Consider the following 17,074-nt stretch of genomic DNA (forward strand, 5'->3'; position numbering starts at 1 on the left):
TCTATGACAAATAAACCATTGCTTAAAACCCTTTCCCCACATAATCATCATTTCGGGAAAGTACAAGTTTATCTGCCTCAAAAACTAACTTAATGCCTGCCTTATTCAGAAGCCCACCACTTATCAAATTTCTACGCAAAGCAGGTACATACAGAACATTATTTAAAGCCAGAGTTTTACCAGAAGACAGCTTGAGTAAAACCTTGCCTTTGCCTAGCACTTCAGAGCTGCTAGAGTTCCCCATGTACACACGTTCACCAGTGTTTCCATCCTCGAACTCGGTGAAAAACTCCTTCCTTGCGCATAAATGCTTCGAAGCGCCAGTGTCAACTACCCATTCTGAACTGTTCTCCACCAGATTAACTTCTGAGACCACTGTTTAGGAGCCTGCTTAAGTCCATAGAGTGACTTTTTGAGTCTACAAAACTTTGCCTTCCATACCAGGTGCCTCAAAACCTAGTGGCTGCTCCATGTAAATCTCCTCATCTAGATCCCCATTCAAGAAAGCAGTCTTAACATCCATTTGATGTACCTGCAACTTATGAATAGAGGCTAGTGCAAATAATGCACGAATCGTTAAGATTTTTGTAACGGGAGAGTATGTATCAAAGTAGTCTAAACCAAACCTTTGAGTGAACCCTTTGACGACTAACCTTGCCTTGTACCGCTGAATCGAACCATCTAGCCTTAGTTTCTTCCAGAAGATCCATTTGTTGGAGATTGGTTTGAATCCCTTAGGCAAGTCAACTAATTCCCAAGTATGACTTTTTGAGTCTACAAAACTTCTTATTTGTAACAGCTGAAACGTCTAGATGAACCTGACTCAGAAATAGTCCAGGTTCATTGTATCATTATTCAGCTGTTATAACTCCCGAAATTATATCATGTAACCCCTGGAATTAAATCAAATAACTCCTGTAACTCCTGATATTAACAACTTGTCTCCCCTGTACAAAGCTGTAAATCAGTCCAGGTACATCTTAACATTTCTGATTTAATTTAGGAATAAACTATTTAATTTCTGATAAAAAATAATTCAGCTGTTATTATTTGAAATTCAAACAGTCCTCAGCAGCCTATAAATATCAGTTAATATCTTTCACATTTTCCATTTGTTTCTTTCAAAGAGAAATTCCTCAAGAATTTTCTCTAAAAAGATAGTATCCGCGCGGACGTGTCGAAGACACGTATTACCACGACCACGACCACGACCTCGACCTCGACCACGACCACGACCACGAGCCGAACATTTAAAACCAACAAATAACAAATTATTGAATTCTAGGTACTTAACCAAACATTTTCAAACCAACAAAGAGTATATATGTTAACAACACTTGCTCAAACTTACCAATTGTTTATGCAAACTTTCAACACGCGGATGCAGGTAGGCAACGTCTCGCATATATATCGCTCGAGCCATAAAATGCCGAAACCATAAGCCTACTACAGCTCTATCTCTATCTGTGGGAGGTAGAAGGTGTTTACTTCCTGTCGTCAAACGATCCAAGCACATGCATACAAGAGGACCATAATCCCCTCTGGCTCCCTCCGTTTGTTGTGGTGCGGTATCGTCTCTGATCATTGTAACTTTGAACTTTTTGGCTTTTTGTTTCCAGAATTAGTAGTCCAATAATCAATCGCTTCCAAGTATTTCGCCAAATGAGCACTCCATCCCTTACAAATAATATCTCTCAAATCAGACAATGGTATGTAATTCAACATGCTGTCATATACCATTGTCTTCAGGGATGGGAGCTGAAGCTCGATGAGAAGCCAATGACGATGTTCCAAAACAGGGATAAACACCTGCAATCATAAATAATTGCGCACTTCAAATAAAATTTATGAAAACCTTTAAAATATTCAAAAAATAAATACTAACCTTATCAACCTCCCACCACGCAGGATAAAGTTTAGCTTTTCCATTACCCAACGTATATGAAGCATCTCTCGGATCCTTCAAGTGAGCTACGTGAAAAGACGTCGGCATAATAGTCCATCGAGTATTTCTTATTTTCCTCAATTTCCTTATTATTAGAAGACGTGACACCCATGCATCAATATGTTGTTTTATAAAAAAATACATATATTAGCGAATTTATTAATAATTTAAAAAAAATAATCAAAATGCAATATAAGAAGAATATAAGACTTACCACCCCCTAAAGATAGCCATTATCTTCAACCCCTAATAAAATACCCCACCAAGACCGATGTCGAGTTTGCATAGGTTAGAATAACACCCCTTGCTCCGCTCATGTAGATAAAAATCAACTGTGGTCTTAGCCCAAAGGGTATTATCTGTAAATGTGTCCGGTAGTGTTCCCCTCTCCTGTTGAGGAATGGTACTGGCCGGTAAAACATACAAAAGCCAACTCGTAACCATCATATCAGGCACGAGAGGGGGTTTATCAATATGTCGACATATGACACCATGTGAATCGGGATCTTGAACGGCGGGCGGGACCTCTTGAACGATGACAAGGGCCTCTTAAACGGTGGGAGGGGCCTTTTCAATGATGAGAGGGGCCTCTTCAATGATGAGAGGGGCATCTTGAATGATAGGAGTCGTCTTTTGAACGATGATAAGTGCATCGAGCTTCTTCTTACGGAGTCTTGGCACTAGTGGGGTGAACGGAGACGTAATGGCGCGTGCACGACATCTGATGCGTGAACCCCGTCGTGTAAGAAAAACCTGACATAAAACATCTACCTTATCGGGCCGTTGAAAATAAATTAATACATAAATCAGTAAATAAATAAATAAATAATGCCGAAAAAAGGTTATTTGCATTTTTAGTATAGTATAAAACAAATTTACCTCATTGCGTAGAGTATGAACCTCATTCTGCACTCCCCACATAAAGATTGAACCTCATCACGCCATGCACCATTGTCTTCACGTAAAGTACCGACCTCATGACGTAAAACACCGACCTCATTACGTAACTCCCCTAACTCATCCCGTGGAGAACAGGGAGATAAATGTCGTGGCCTCTTTGTCGGTCGCCTATCATGAGGTGATGGTGGAGAAGAGGCTCGATGATGTGATGGAATAGGTGATGGTGGAGGTGGAGAAGAGGCTCGATTAGGTGATGGCTCCGGGTGTCGAGCTGTAGAATCGGCCCGATCAGGTGATGGCTCTCGAAGTGGGGGTACTCATCATCCGTCCCATCAAAAAACCGCTTACTAGCTTGCCCCCAATCAGTGGCAAGCTCAGCCTCTGTGGGTGTCAGCCTCTGTAATGGATAGTTGGCCTCCTAACAATATAAAAGCTCAAACAAAGTTAAACGTGTACTAGTAATAACTTGTTTATATATGGTATTATTTGTGTTAACTTACATCATTCATCGTCGTATATGGGAGTAACTCTTCCTAATCCAACATGTGGATCCTCTTCCAGGTAATAGCCCTAGGAATATCATTTGATTTTTATCGCATATGTCTGCATACTGGGGAAAGCCTCAAATATCCAAATCTACAAACAATAATATAATACACAAACATTAGTAATTGTTAAATAATTAATTATAATTTTGGAAACATTATATAGAAATTCTTACCTTAAAGGCCCAAGTAAAGCATGTCAAAGTGTATTTAGAACCATCGCCCCGCAAACTTTTTCGGTCCTCAAAGGCATAAGACAACTTTTTCCAGGTAGCTTTCCATAGATATGAACCCCACGGAAACAAGTTCCATGCATTTAGGTCCTCTACCAATAATATTCTGCCCTCTTTGCCTAAAAAGTCAGCATGCAAAAGTAATAAATGGCATACTCAGACAACATCAAGGTCATCCATCCGAGTAAAACCATCTTTAACAAATAATCTCTTCAAGTCGTCGACGTGTAAACTCTGCTTCGACTTTGCCAGCTCAGAAAAAACCCGAGATAACCATGATGGGTGGGAGATATGACTAGTGTACCGGGTTACATCATCGTGTCCGAAGCGTAGACCAGTGATTAAGGAAAACTCCTCACACCCAAAACAAGTATACGCCGGAGGAAAATGAAACCATATCTCTTCATCACCACATTGTATCCTCTCGGGTAGATCGTTAGTCATGGTCTGAAGAAACAAATGTGTCAACATAGCATCTCCACCCGGATGTTGTACTTTCAGCCATGGCCCGAAGCAAGTATCCTTAAACAATTTTCTTTGTAGAGGTGTAAGCGTCGACGCAATTTTAATGGCTATGCTTAATTTATTCCTTAAGGTCAATGCAACCGAAAAAAATTTCTACAAAAACAATAAACATACAAAGTTAGATATACCGAAAACTACAAATTATACACTATAAATAGACATGATATTAAACAGTGAAAACAAAGTCAAATATATTTCAAACTAGCACGGTATTCATCCAAGTCATTATTCTATCATAGTTCACAAAACATCATATAACATTCCAGAAGTAAGCACTTATATAAACATTTAAAAGGACAACATATATGTTTAGTGCAGGTTCAAGGACAACATAAAGAGTAGTAGTTTATTCTTGAAACTTAAATTCGCAACACTATGAAGTTAGTATTTGTCTTTGTTTTTTGGTTGAAGTAATGCAATTCATTCAAGTTTCAAATTGCAGAATAAGAGTAGATTCTGAAACTTAAATTCGCAACGCGAAAATGAAAATCGCAACGGGAACATGAAAATCGCAACGCGAAAATTAAAATCGCAACGCGAAACTAGAAAATCGCAACGCAAATATCGCAAGCGTTGCAATTTTTATTTTCGCGTTGCGATTTTAAGTTTCAGAAACTACTCTTATTCTGCAAATTGAAACTTAAATGAATTGTATTTCTTCAACAAAAAGACAAAACAAAGACAAATACTAACTTCATAGGGCAGTATTGGCAGCAACCGGATGAATTTACTAAGCAATCTAAGTGAAATGGTTATAGATTATATATTGAAATTACTAGTAAATTTATCATCAATATCAGAAAAATCTAATAATAATACAATAATTTCAAAATAAAAATAAGAGATTAAACTAACCCTCGGTGGTTGATTTTCCATTTATGACCGTGAATGGTTGTGAGGGTTGCTCTGAGAGATGGAGATAGACGGATTTCGTCGGAGATGGGAACGAATTTCGTCGGAGATGGGGACGGATGTCAATGTAGAGAGTGAGAGATGGAAATGAGACTGAGTTGTGATTTAGGATTTTAGGTTATGATTTGCGATAATATTATTTACATTTGTGTTTCTCAATTAATATTGTGTTTCGAATTCAAAAATAAAATTCGCGTTGCGAAAATAAACGCGCTTTGCGAATTTGACTTTTGTGTTGCGAATTTTGACTTTAGTGTTGCGAATTTGACTTCTGTGCTGCGAATTTGACTTCAGTATTACGAATTTGACTTATGTGTTGCAATTTACAAATTCGCGTTGCGAATTTGAAAACGGTGTTGCGAAATAGGAGTTCGCGCTGCGAATTTGTTGGTCATTTTCGTAAATCTAAAAAAAATTAATTAAAATAGTATATTATAAGGCATTTTCGATCATTGAGGTTATTTTCTCTTTTGATAAATATGTTTCTCTACCCTTTCCCAAAACAAGTCATTCACCGTCCGATCAACTTCTTAAAATTCTAATCAAACGGACAAAACTAAATCATTCATACACCACGCAACACCGTACCACATGCCAAATTTTGCTTACCATAAACAAACACAGGACAACCGCGTAACTCATATAATGAAAACAAACTCTCGTTTCTTCGAAATGTAAATTATTTCCTTCCTTTTCTTTAACTTGATTGTACTTTGTTTAACCTCAGGTTAATTTGATTTACCGTAGTAATTAATAAAGTAGTATAAATATAGACCCGTAATATGTAGCAGAAGCTATCGAAATAGGTGATATCTCCAAAAAAAAAAAAAAAAAAAAAGAGAGACGATTGCCATTTGTCAACTTGTCTGGTTAGTGAAATATTTTCTTCTCTGCTCCTTAGCCTTTTTATAAAATCTGAACTAGACACAAGAATCTTAGAGTTTGTAAAAAAAAAAGTCAAGATTTTTGGGTGCTGTTCATAGCTTTTTAACCTTAGTTATGTTGATCCCGATTCAGATCACCTTTTGATTTTCTTTTTGCTTCTCTTTTTCAAACTTCTTCACAGGCTTTGGGTTTGATCAGGAATTAGTTTATCATTTTTGGTTGAATTTAATAGATCGTGTTGATTAATGTTCAAAATTTTGAGTTAACAGAAAGAAGAAGACAGCATGGGAAGTGAATCATACGAGGAAGCCATTGCAGCTTTGTCGAAGCTTCTCAGGTATGTTATTACAGTGCTGTTCCGTCTTCCAGTAATTCAATTTGCCGTCCTTACTCGTGGTTTCGACGGTTTTATCGAACACAGTGTTTTCTTTCAAAAGTGGGGTCCATTCTTGGACAATTTACGTATATTTTTGTTGACTCTTCCCCCTGAAACCGTGAATAAACTCCGTAACGGTTTCTTTTTCGTTGGCTTACGTCATATACTCGATTATAGTGAAAAAGCTGATCTGGGGAGCGTCGCCGCCGAAAAAATCAAGCAGGTAACGGCCGAGTTAGAGGCTGCCGCCGCCGATCCGACGAAGTTTGATCCGGTCAAGCGGATAGAGACCGGTTTTTTTCACTTCAAGAAAGAAAAATACGAGTACGTAAATAATTGCTTTTCCTTTTTCCTTTCTTTCATGCGCCTAATGTGTGTCTTTCCAATTTGACAAAGCGTCATAAATGACCAATAATTATTTCAATATAATAATTATAAATAATTATTAATTATATTTTATAATCATTTATTAAATTATTTCGCATAAATAGATAGTTGTCACTCTTATTAAATTTATACGCAATAAGGAAAGTGGATTTGAATAAAGGTGACAGCGCATGAATGATTAGTTACCCAAATGGATATATATATATATATATATATATATATATATAATATATATATATATATATATTGTTGAATTGGGATGTTGGCGTGCTCCTATTATTTTATACAACATTTTTTATTCTATTACAATAATTAGCTTAAATGAAATCTTTTGTATTTTCCTTTAATTTTGCAGAAAAAATCCTGATCTGTACAGTGCTCTTGCCAAAGGGCAAAGCCCCAAGGTTCGCTCTTATCTTATCACAGTTGATCAACTTTGCTTTTATTTTACCTATCATTAATATTTTTAGACAATATTTGCATTTATTTCACATGGTAGGTTGAAGAAAGATTTGTTGTTTTGTTAATGGAGTCGGTCCAATCCCCCCAATATAAACAAATTGAAATGGCCTTGTGACCTTTATAAATGCATGCTTTGGTCGACGAAATGGGACGTGTAAGGTTATTGTTTCCATCAAGATCATGATAAAGAAATATAATATCAACACTTGACCGGTCTAGCAAAATAAGGCATTGCATTTTTTAAAGTAAATTAGGGGTCTGAATATGACATTTAAACAAATTAGGGGTAAACTGAATTAGAAAGATGAATTTTATATTAAAGTTTTAAAATATTTGATCCGAATTAATAGATCAAGTTAAAAATTGTTGAAAGTATTAAAATAGTTTTCAAGTTTGGTAATCAACTTTGAAAAAATGATTTTCAAAGTTTGGTAAATGTTTATTTGAAAATGGTTTTCAAAGTTTGGTAAATGTTTCTTTGAAAAATAGTTTTTCAAAGTTTGGTAGATGTTTGTTGAAAAATGATAATGGGATAATCACAATTAATCCCTAAGCTTTAGGGTATTTACAAGATTAAGTCCTTAAGTTTCAACTATAAATACCCTAGCTCATTTAGCTTCAAAACCATCCCAAAAATCATTTCTTTCTCCCAATACTAGAGAGCTTTCTTGTGAGTAGTGAGTGTTTTGTAAACACCTGTAAATTTTCTTTCTTAGTAAAAGATCTGTAGCAGTCCGGAGACGTAAGCAAATTGGTTGAACTCCGTTATCAATTTCGGGTATTATTTTTTCGCTTTTATTTCGCATTCTCACTAATCTGGTTATAGGAAAATTATTTGTTTACTCATTTATTTCCCAACAACTGGTATCAGAGCTTTTGGTTGTGAATTTTGTCAATTTTTTGCGAGGTTACTATTTATTGCTATTTACGTGAATAGTGAATTTCCTGAATAGTAAAAAAATTTGTCGGCGATACGAGCTTGTCGACGGAGGTGTTCTAATAAATGATGGTTCGCAAGAATTGTCAGAAACGATCCAAACGAAACCATATTCGAGTGGGAGCGATGGCTGCAGAGGAAGGGAAGGTGAAAATTGAAAAGTTCGATGGTGCGGACTTTGGCTTTTGGAAGATGCAGATTGAATATTTTTTGTACCAAAAAAATCTATATCAACCTCTCTCAGGAAAGCAACCAGGGGGCATGAAGAATAAAGACTGGGCTCTTCTCGACAGACAAGCCATCGGAGTTATCCGACTGACGTTATCCCACAATGTTGCTTTCAACATAGCAAAGGAAAAGACCACGGCGGGTCTTATGGCGGCTCTCTCCAGTATGTATGAGAAGCCATCAGCCTCAAACAAAGTGCACTTGATGAGGCGATTATTCAATTTGCGGATGACGAAAGGGGCATCGATGACACAACACCTAAATGAACTCAACACATTCACAACTCAGTTGAGTTCAGTGGAAATTGATTTCGATGATGAAGTTCGAGCTTTAATTCTCTTATCATCTCTACCAGACAGTTGGAAGCTACTGTTACAGCAGTTACCAGCTCATCGGGAAATAGTAAATTGAAATTCGACGATGTTCGGGATCTGGTACTGAGCGAAGAAATTCGACGGAGAGAATCGGGTAAAGCATCAACCTCCTCAACCTTGCACACGGAGTCTAGAGGGAGAACTTCAGAAAGAAATTCAAATCATGGCAGATCGAAATCCAGACGGGGAAAATCTAGAACGGGAAAGAAAGATTTTACCTGTTATAATTGTGGCAAGAAGGGTCACTTTAAAAGAGATTGCCGAGCACTGAAGAAAAATACCGGCGCACAAGAATCTGCCAACGTGACAAAGGAGACAGGTGATGCCATGATTCTAAGCGTCAACAGTCCGATTGAATCATGGATCTTGGATTCAGGGGCATCTTTCCACTCCACCCTATGCCGAGAAATCATGGAAAATTATGTCAGTGGTATTTTGGGAAGGTTCATCTAGTTGATGATGAAACCTTGAAGATCGTCGGAAAAGGAGACATCCGACTAAAGTTGCCAAACCAGACCACCTGGACGTTGAAAGGAGTGAAACATATTCCTGGCCTCAAAAGAAATTTGATTTCTGTAGGACAGCTTGATGGTGAAGGATTTAGCACAACCTTTTCAGGCTGTGAATGGAAGATTACCAAAAGAGCACTCGTCATTGCTCGTAGTAAGAAAACTGATACTCTCTATATAACCTCAAATTTAGAGAATATCATTACAGTAGCAGATGCTGATGGAAAATCAAACCTATGATACCAAAGGCTTGGCCATATGAGCGAGAAAGGGATGAAGACACTTTTGTCAAAGGGGAAGCTGCTGGATCTAAAGAATGTAGATGTCAGACTATTCAAGGATTGTATCTTTGGTACACAAAAGAAAGTCAGCTTTGCAAAGATTGGTAAGACACCCAAGGTTGAAAAGTTAGAGTTGGTTCATACTGATGTATGGTGACCATCTCCAGTTTCATCTCTTGCAGGCTCATTATATTATGTCACCTTCATCGATGATTCTACAAGGAAGGTGTGAGTTTATTTTCTGAAGAAGAAATCAGAAGTCTTTGATACCTTCAGAAAATGGAAGGCCATGGTGGAAAATGAGACTGGTCTGAAAGTCAAGCAGTTGAGGTCTGACAATGGAGGAGAGTACAGAAATCGTAGATTCAGAGATTTCTGCGCAAACAATGGGATTAAGATGGAGACAACAGTTCCCATGACACCACAGCAGAATGGAACAGCAGAATGGCGTAGCAGAGCGCATGAACAGAACTCTGAATGAACGTGCCAGAAGCATGAGGATACATGCCGGATTGCCCAAATTTCTATGGACTGAAGCTATCAACACTGCAGCTTACCTGATCAACCGTGGGCCCTCAGTTCCTTTGGATGGCAGAATACCAGAGGAAGTTTGGAGCAAGAAAGAAATAAATCTTTCACACTTAAGAGTGTTTGGTTGTATTTCTTATGTACACATAGACTCTGCTGAAAGAAGTAAACTTGATGCTAAGTCCAACAAATATGCCTTTGTTGGTTATGGCGGTGATGAGTTCGGTTACCGGTTTTGGGACTACGAAAATCGGAAGATCATCAGAAGCAGAGATGTCATTTTCAATAAGAATGTGATGTACAAAGACAGATCAACCATAGAATCAAGTAGCTCAAACATCGAAGTTAAAACAAAGGAATTTGCTGAGTTCGAGGAGATTTCTGGAAATGATGTTCAGATCAGTCCTGAAGCAGTTCAAGAAGAACCAGACACACCGGAACTAAGACGCTCCTCCAGAATTCCTAAACCAACCCACCAGTATTCTCCTTCTTTGCACTACTTGTTGTTGACTGACAATGGTGAACCATAGTGCTATGATGAAGCAATGCAAGTGGAGGATTCAGTCAAGTGGGAGTCTTCCATGAAAGATGAGATGGACTCGCTTATGTCAAATCAGACGTGGGAATTAGTTGAATTACCACCAGGAAAGAAAGCACTCCATAACAAGTGGATTTACAGGATCAAAGAAGAGTATGATGGGAGCAAACGCTACAAAGCAAGATTGATTGTCAAAGGCTTTCAGCAAAAAGAAGAGAATTTACATCTTGAGCAGTTAGATGTGAAGACAGCTTTCCTTCATGGTGATTTGGAGGAAGAAATCTATATGAGGCAGCTAAAAGGCTTCATAGAGGCAGACAAGTAAAACCTGGTATGCAGGTTGAAGAAGAGCTTGTATGGTTTAAAACAAGCTCCTAGACAGTGGTACAAGAAGTTCGATAGCTTCATAGGTAGCAATGGTTTTACCAAATGCCAAGCAGATCATTGTTGCTACATCAAGAGGTTCGACAATAGCTTTTTTATTTTATTGTTGTACGTTGATGACATGCTCGTTGCAGGCTCAAACATGCAAGAGATTATAAACTTGAAGCAAAAATTATCGAAGCAATTTGCTATGAAGGATCTAGGCGCTGCAAAGCAGATTCTTGGGATGAGGATCAAGAGAGACACAAAGTCGGGGACTTTGATATTATCACAGGCTGAGTACATCAACAAAGTACTCTCCAGGTTCAACATGCAAGATGCTAAACCAGTAAGTACACCTTTAGGTGTTCATTTCAGACTCTCCAAAGAACAGTCACCAAAGACGGAGGAAGAACGTGAACACATGGTGAAGGTGACATATGCCTCAGCAATTGGAAGTCTGATGTATGCCATGGTTTGTACCAGACCAGATATTGCTCAAGCAGTGGGAGTTGTTAGCAGGTACATGAATAATCCGGGCAAGGTACACTGGGAAGCAGTCAAATGGATCCTCAGATATCTGCGGGGTACCCAAAACAAAGCACTTTGTTTCAAAGGTGGAGATACGATACTGACAGGCTATGTAGATGCTGACTTAGCCGGAAATGTTGACATCAGAAGGAGCACTACAGGGTATGTCTATACTCTAGGAGTAACCGCAGTGAGTTGGGTTTCTCAACTACAGAAGATAGTTGCTCTCTCCACAACTGAAGCAGAATATGTCGCTGTTACGGAAGCCAGTAAAGAGATGGTTTGGCTCCAAAGTTTCTTGGAAGAATTAGGCAAGAAACAAGAAAACAATGTCATGTATTGCGACAGTCAAAGTGCTATACATCTAGCAAAGTATCCGTCTTTTCATTCCAGGACAAAGCACATACAATTGCGATATCATTTTATCCGGTCTCTTCTGGAAGATGGGATTTTGAAACTTGAAAAGATCAGTGGAGCTCAAAATCCGGCAGACATGTTGACAAAGACGGTGACTACAGACAAACTGAAGTTGTGTTCAACTTCAGTTGGCATGCTAGAGTAACAAGACTACAAAAGTTGTTGCATTGATCGAGGTGTGAAGACAGATTAAAATTAGTCTTCAAGTGGGAGATTGTTGAAAGTATTAAAATGGTTTTCAAGTTTGGTAACCAACTTTTGAAAAAATGGTTTTCAAAGTTTGGTAAATGTTTCTTTGAAAATGGTTTTCAAAGTTTGGTAAATGTTTCTTTGAAAAATAGTTTTTCAAAATTTGGTAGATGTTTGTTGAAAAATGATAATGGGATAATCACAATTAATCCCTATGCTTTAGGGTATTTACAAGATTAAGTCCTTAAGTTTCAACTATAAATACCCTAGCTCATTTAGCTTCAAAACCATCCCAAAAATCATTTATTTCTCCCAATACTAGAGAGTTTTCTTGTGAGTAGTGAGTGTTTTGTAAACACCTGTAAATTTAGTAAAAGATCTGCAGCAGTCCAGAGACGTAAGCAAATTGGCTGAACTCCGTTATCAATTTCGGGTATTATTTTTCCGCTTTTATTTCGCATTCTCACTAATCTGGTTATAGGAAAATTACTTGTTTACTCGTTTATTTCCCAACAAAAATCAGTAGTTATAAAAAATAATAAATAAATGTAATACTATATTTTTTTATTATTTAATATCTAACTCTTCTTTCCTTTTTTTATTCATTGGAAAAATAAATAAAAAATTGTATAGTTTTTGGTGTTTGCATGCTCGGATTCTCGGGTTTGTCCTTCCCACGTCCTGGATTTCCAACCGGGGGAGGCTTTTATGGTCCGTAACATTGCCAATATGGTCCCGCCTTACGACAAGGTTGGCCTCATATTTACATTATTTTATACGAAGGGTGGACATTGAAAAGCTTATTTTAAATTCTTTTATTTCGAATGTATTTTATGTTTTCGATTTGCTTTGTTCGCTGTAGAAAAAACACTCTGGAGTCGGTGCCGCCATTGAATACGCAGTTCTGCATCTGAAGGTGAACTAATAGTAAAATTTTATAACCACAATTTACTAGTGTCTTTTTTTCAAGAACAAAAGATTCTGGATGACGGCAATGTCATACTAAAATACACTCCAAAATCTTAATTTATGTTACTTCAACTCTGATGAGCGTCGAATATAAATATATATTACAGATGATACGTTATTAATTTATTAATTTTGTTTTTATCAGGTGGAGAATATTGTGGTTATCGGACACAGTTGCTGTGGAGGTATTAAGGGGCTCATGTCCATCCCAGACGATGGAACTACTGCCACGTAAGATGACGTCGTTTTTCATTGTAGCATATGATAAAAAAGGAAACATATATGTCTAAGTTTGAATCACGAACACTGCAGCGATTTTCATAGAAAATTGGGTTAGCATATGTGCACCAGCAAAGGCCAAAGTGAAATCGGAATGCACCGAGCTAAGCTTCTCGGAGCAATGCAACAACTGCGAGAAGGTGATGGAAAATCATATACGATTTTCTCTTCTTCTTTAAACGTGGGATGTTGATGTTGATGGTAAACGTAAAAAAATGCAGGAGGCAGTGAACGTATCTCTGGGCAACCTATTCACATATCCATTCGTGAGAGAAGCAGTGGTGAAGAAATCCGTAGCCTTGAAAGGTGCGCACTACGATTTTGTCAACGGAAAATTTGATCTCTGGAATGTGGATTTCCAGATTTCACCCGCTTTAGCAGCTGAATGAGCATTTCACAAGCTTCACCATATTTCTACTCCCCTCTTGCAATCAGAACAGGTTGTATAAGTCGTTACCAACTCAGAGAATAAAGAATAGTGTTCGTGTTGTGTCTCAGTTTATTTCAAATGATTGTGTAAAAAAAGTGGTGTTTGATTTGTACTGTTTGAAAGAAAATCTTGAGCACAATGGAGCAGTGTTTTCTCCAATTTACGAGAACACAACAAGGAATAAGCTTGCATTACGGTTGCAGTTTTTTCTCTTGACATTGATGTCCAGATATGTATTGTTACAATTTTATAGAATGTTACCGAAAAGAAAAGCAATGAACATGATTAAATAGGGATAGTATCTTCATAGACACTAGAGTGGCCATTCCAAATAGAGTTCTCATTGCAAGCAATGTTTGCTGCAGAGGTTATCATAGGCAATCCTCTTAATCTAGTTTAGTTTATTCATAATATTAGAATTTAAATTCCGAATTTTGTTTAAGAAAATTAATCCTTTATCCCAGTAGCTCAACTGGTTCAGTTTTCGATGAAGGCCGGAAATTTTAGTGTTGAAAACAGCTTGCTTTAGTTTCTCAACTCATCTCTTTCTTTGTTCTTATTCATAATAGACGTTAAACTTTAGATTTTATTATAAAATATGCACAACATTTTTGTCTATCGTTAAAGAGATGACATGACATGTTAAATTAATAAAAATATCTCATTTGACACTTTAATTGTAATTAAAATATCATTCAATTGTTAATTTTAATTAAAATACTTTTTATTATATTTTTTTAGAAGCTTCACTGAAATTAATGAATATTCATCTTATAGCTGGTGCTTTAGAAAACTTATCAGACTAAGGAGTGAAACTTTGCCCCTTCTTAATTCTGGTTTATCAAGGACAAGAGATTTATGGGAGGAACTGAGAGTTCACAAAACTAAGGTTCCTTGGCACAAAATAGTCTGGTTTCCTCTCCATATACCTAAACTCGGTATTATCTCATGGATGTCTATTCTTGACAGACTTCCAACACGGGATATAGGCTTATTAGAATGGGGATTGCTTCTGATGAGTTATGTATCTTATGTAATGAGTTTCCTGAAAACAAAAACCATTTGTTTGTGCACTGCACTTATGCTACTTCACTGTGGAATTCTATCTTGAGTCTTTCTTCTTTGAGTAACATGCACAACACTTGGGATTCTAGGATTAATTGGGCTGCACTGGAATGGAAGGGTAAATCCCTTCTTATCACCGTTTTGAAATTAGCATGGACTGCTTTTATCTATTCGGTTTGGGAAGAAAGGAACAGAAGAATATTCAGAGGAGAGTCAAGATCGATTGATCAAGTTCTTAAGATTATAAAAGACTTTGTCCGAATCAAACTTAGTGACAGGAATCTTAATAGAATTGATAGATTTAATATTAACCTTTGTAATTATTGGGGTATAGATTAACATTTTTGTTGTAAATAGCGTTTATACTCCCTTTTGAGACTTGTGTTGTTGTACTTCTTATTTGGATAATAAAATCTGCTTATCCAAAAAAATGGATATAAATAAACTAAATATTATTTTTATACCATATTATAAATATGAAATTTATACCATAAAAGTTACTTGGTACATGATTAAAACTTAAGGATTGTTCAATTATTTTTATTTAAATTTAGATGTATTTTTCTTATTAATGTGATACTATAAATTTCTGGATATATTTTTTAAAATTATATTTAAACTTCTTAAACAAAAGTCAAATGCTTGAATCACATCGTTTAATAAAAAATAACCACATTGTTTGATAATTTAATTTTTTAGATCTAAAAAATTATAAATTTTAATTTTACAAATATAATCGTGATTAATAAATAATTAATTATAAAATAATTTAATGAAGGAAAATTTTCAAAAAAAAAAATTTAATTTAAAAATAAATTGTTTTCATACATTTTATTAAAAAAATATAATTTTTTAAAAATTATTACTTAAAAATATTGAAAATTTTCAAAATAAAATTTTAGTTATAATTGAGGGGTCAAATAAGATATTTCCTATTAATTTTGTATTTCACATCACCTCCTTAACAATATTTCATGATCACTATCTATTCCTTTAAATAAAATTCGAAGTTTAATGTCTATTTTATAACTTTTAAAAATCCAATAACAAATAAAACTATTTTAATAAATTTAATGATCATTTATAAATTTTACCATAATTTTATATTAGTGGTGCATATAGATGGCGCGGTGTGCGTCACCCATTTTACACCCATCCTTCATCCATTAATAATTTTATCATTTCCTGTGTACCCTAATGAGACATAATAACCTCAAATGATTATCACAAATTCAAGGGAGGAAAAAATTTAACATGAGGCGTAATAGCCTCACTTGATCAGTGATATATCCCGCGAAAGCAGTATTGGGCAGTTATAAACTGCTGTTATAACAGCGGCGGGTATATAAATGGGGAAATTTTATCGCACATGGCCTATATTGTAATACATTATTAAAGCAAAACATCAAAATATATTATTAAAATATTATATATATATTATGTAAACATTGAAAAGTATAATAATTTATTTAAAACTACTTATTTATTAAAATATAATTTAATAGAATTATAATTAAATTATATTTTTATTAAAATAATAATTAATTTAAGAAGTTTAATTTGTGTAGAAATTTTTAACTATAAATTTAGGGTTCATCTTAGATTAACCAACTAGCATCATCCACCACCGATGACCACTGTGTCTCGCTGGAAAACCGTTTTATACAATATTCATTGATTCCAGAGAATCATATTAAGAGGAAATTGGTCTTGCTCGTCACTAAACATCGCCCGAATGTCGCGTCCAGCAACTGACCGTCGCGAACGCAAAACATTGATGTTTGTCTCTCGTCGTCCAATCATTTTCCCATGTTTTAAATGCGCCAAAAACATCGGAGAACCATACGCGATCGTTGCCCGTTGTAGCCAAAATGGCCTCGACCGTCACTGCTCGTTCATTGAAAAGCTCTTCATGAAATCCTCTGTTCGCCTTCCGTGATTTGGATAAACCCCGATTGTTTGTTTGTGTTTTAATTTTAATGGTAAAATTACATGAAAACCCCCTTATTTCTGTTTTAATTCGTATGGTCAAATTGCATGCAAACCTCTAATATTTTTCCCTGATTATATTTTAAACATCTAGGTAAACGAAAGTTCGTGTTTTAATATACATGTGTAAATTACATAAAAAAATCCTTATACTTCTATTTTAATTTAAATGGTCAAACCTTCAAAAAAATAATTTAAATGCTAAAACGTCAGACAAACTCTCATATTTTCCCCTGTTTAGATTTAAAACCTACTGTTATTCCATAAACAATGCATT

General features: G+C 36.0%; 1 pseudogene; it reads left to right on the forward strand.

Annotated features, from left to right (window-relative positions):
- Positions 1 to 5,867: 5,867 nt before the first annotated feature.
- Positions 5,868 to 13,902, forward strand: LOC120151406 (annotated as a pseudogene).
- Positions 13,903 to 17,074: the final 3,172 nt, after the last annotated feature.

This window comes from Hibiscus syriacus, unplaced genomic scaffold (genome assembly GCF_006381635.1).
Source record: "Hibiscus syriacus cultivar Baekdansim isolate YM2019G1 unplaced genomic scaffold, ASM638163v2 tig00111057_pilon, whole genome shotgun sequence".
Lineage (NCBI taxonomy): Eukaryota > Viridiplantae > Streptophyta > Magnoliopsida > Malvales > Malvaceae > Hibiscus > Hibiscus syriacus.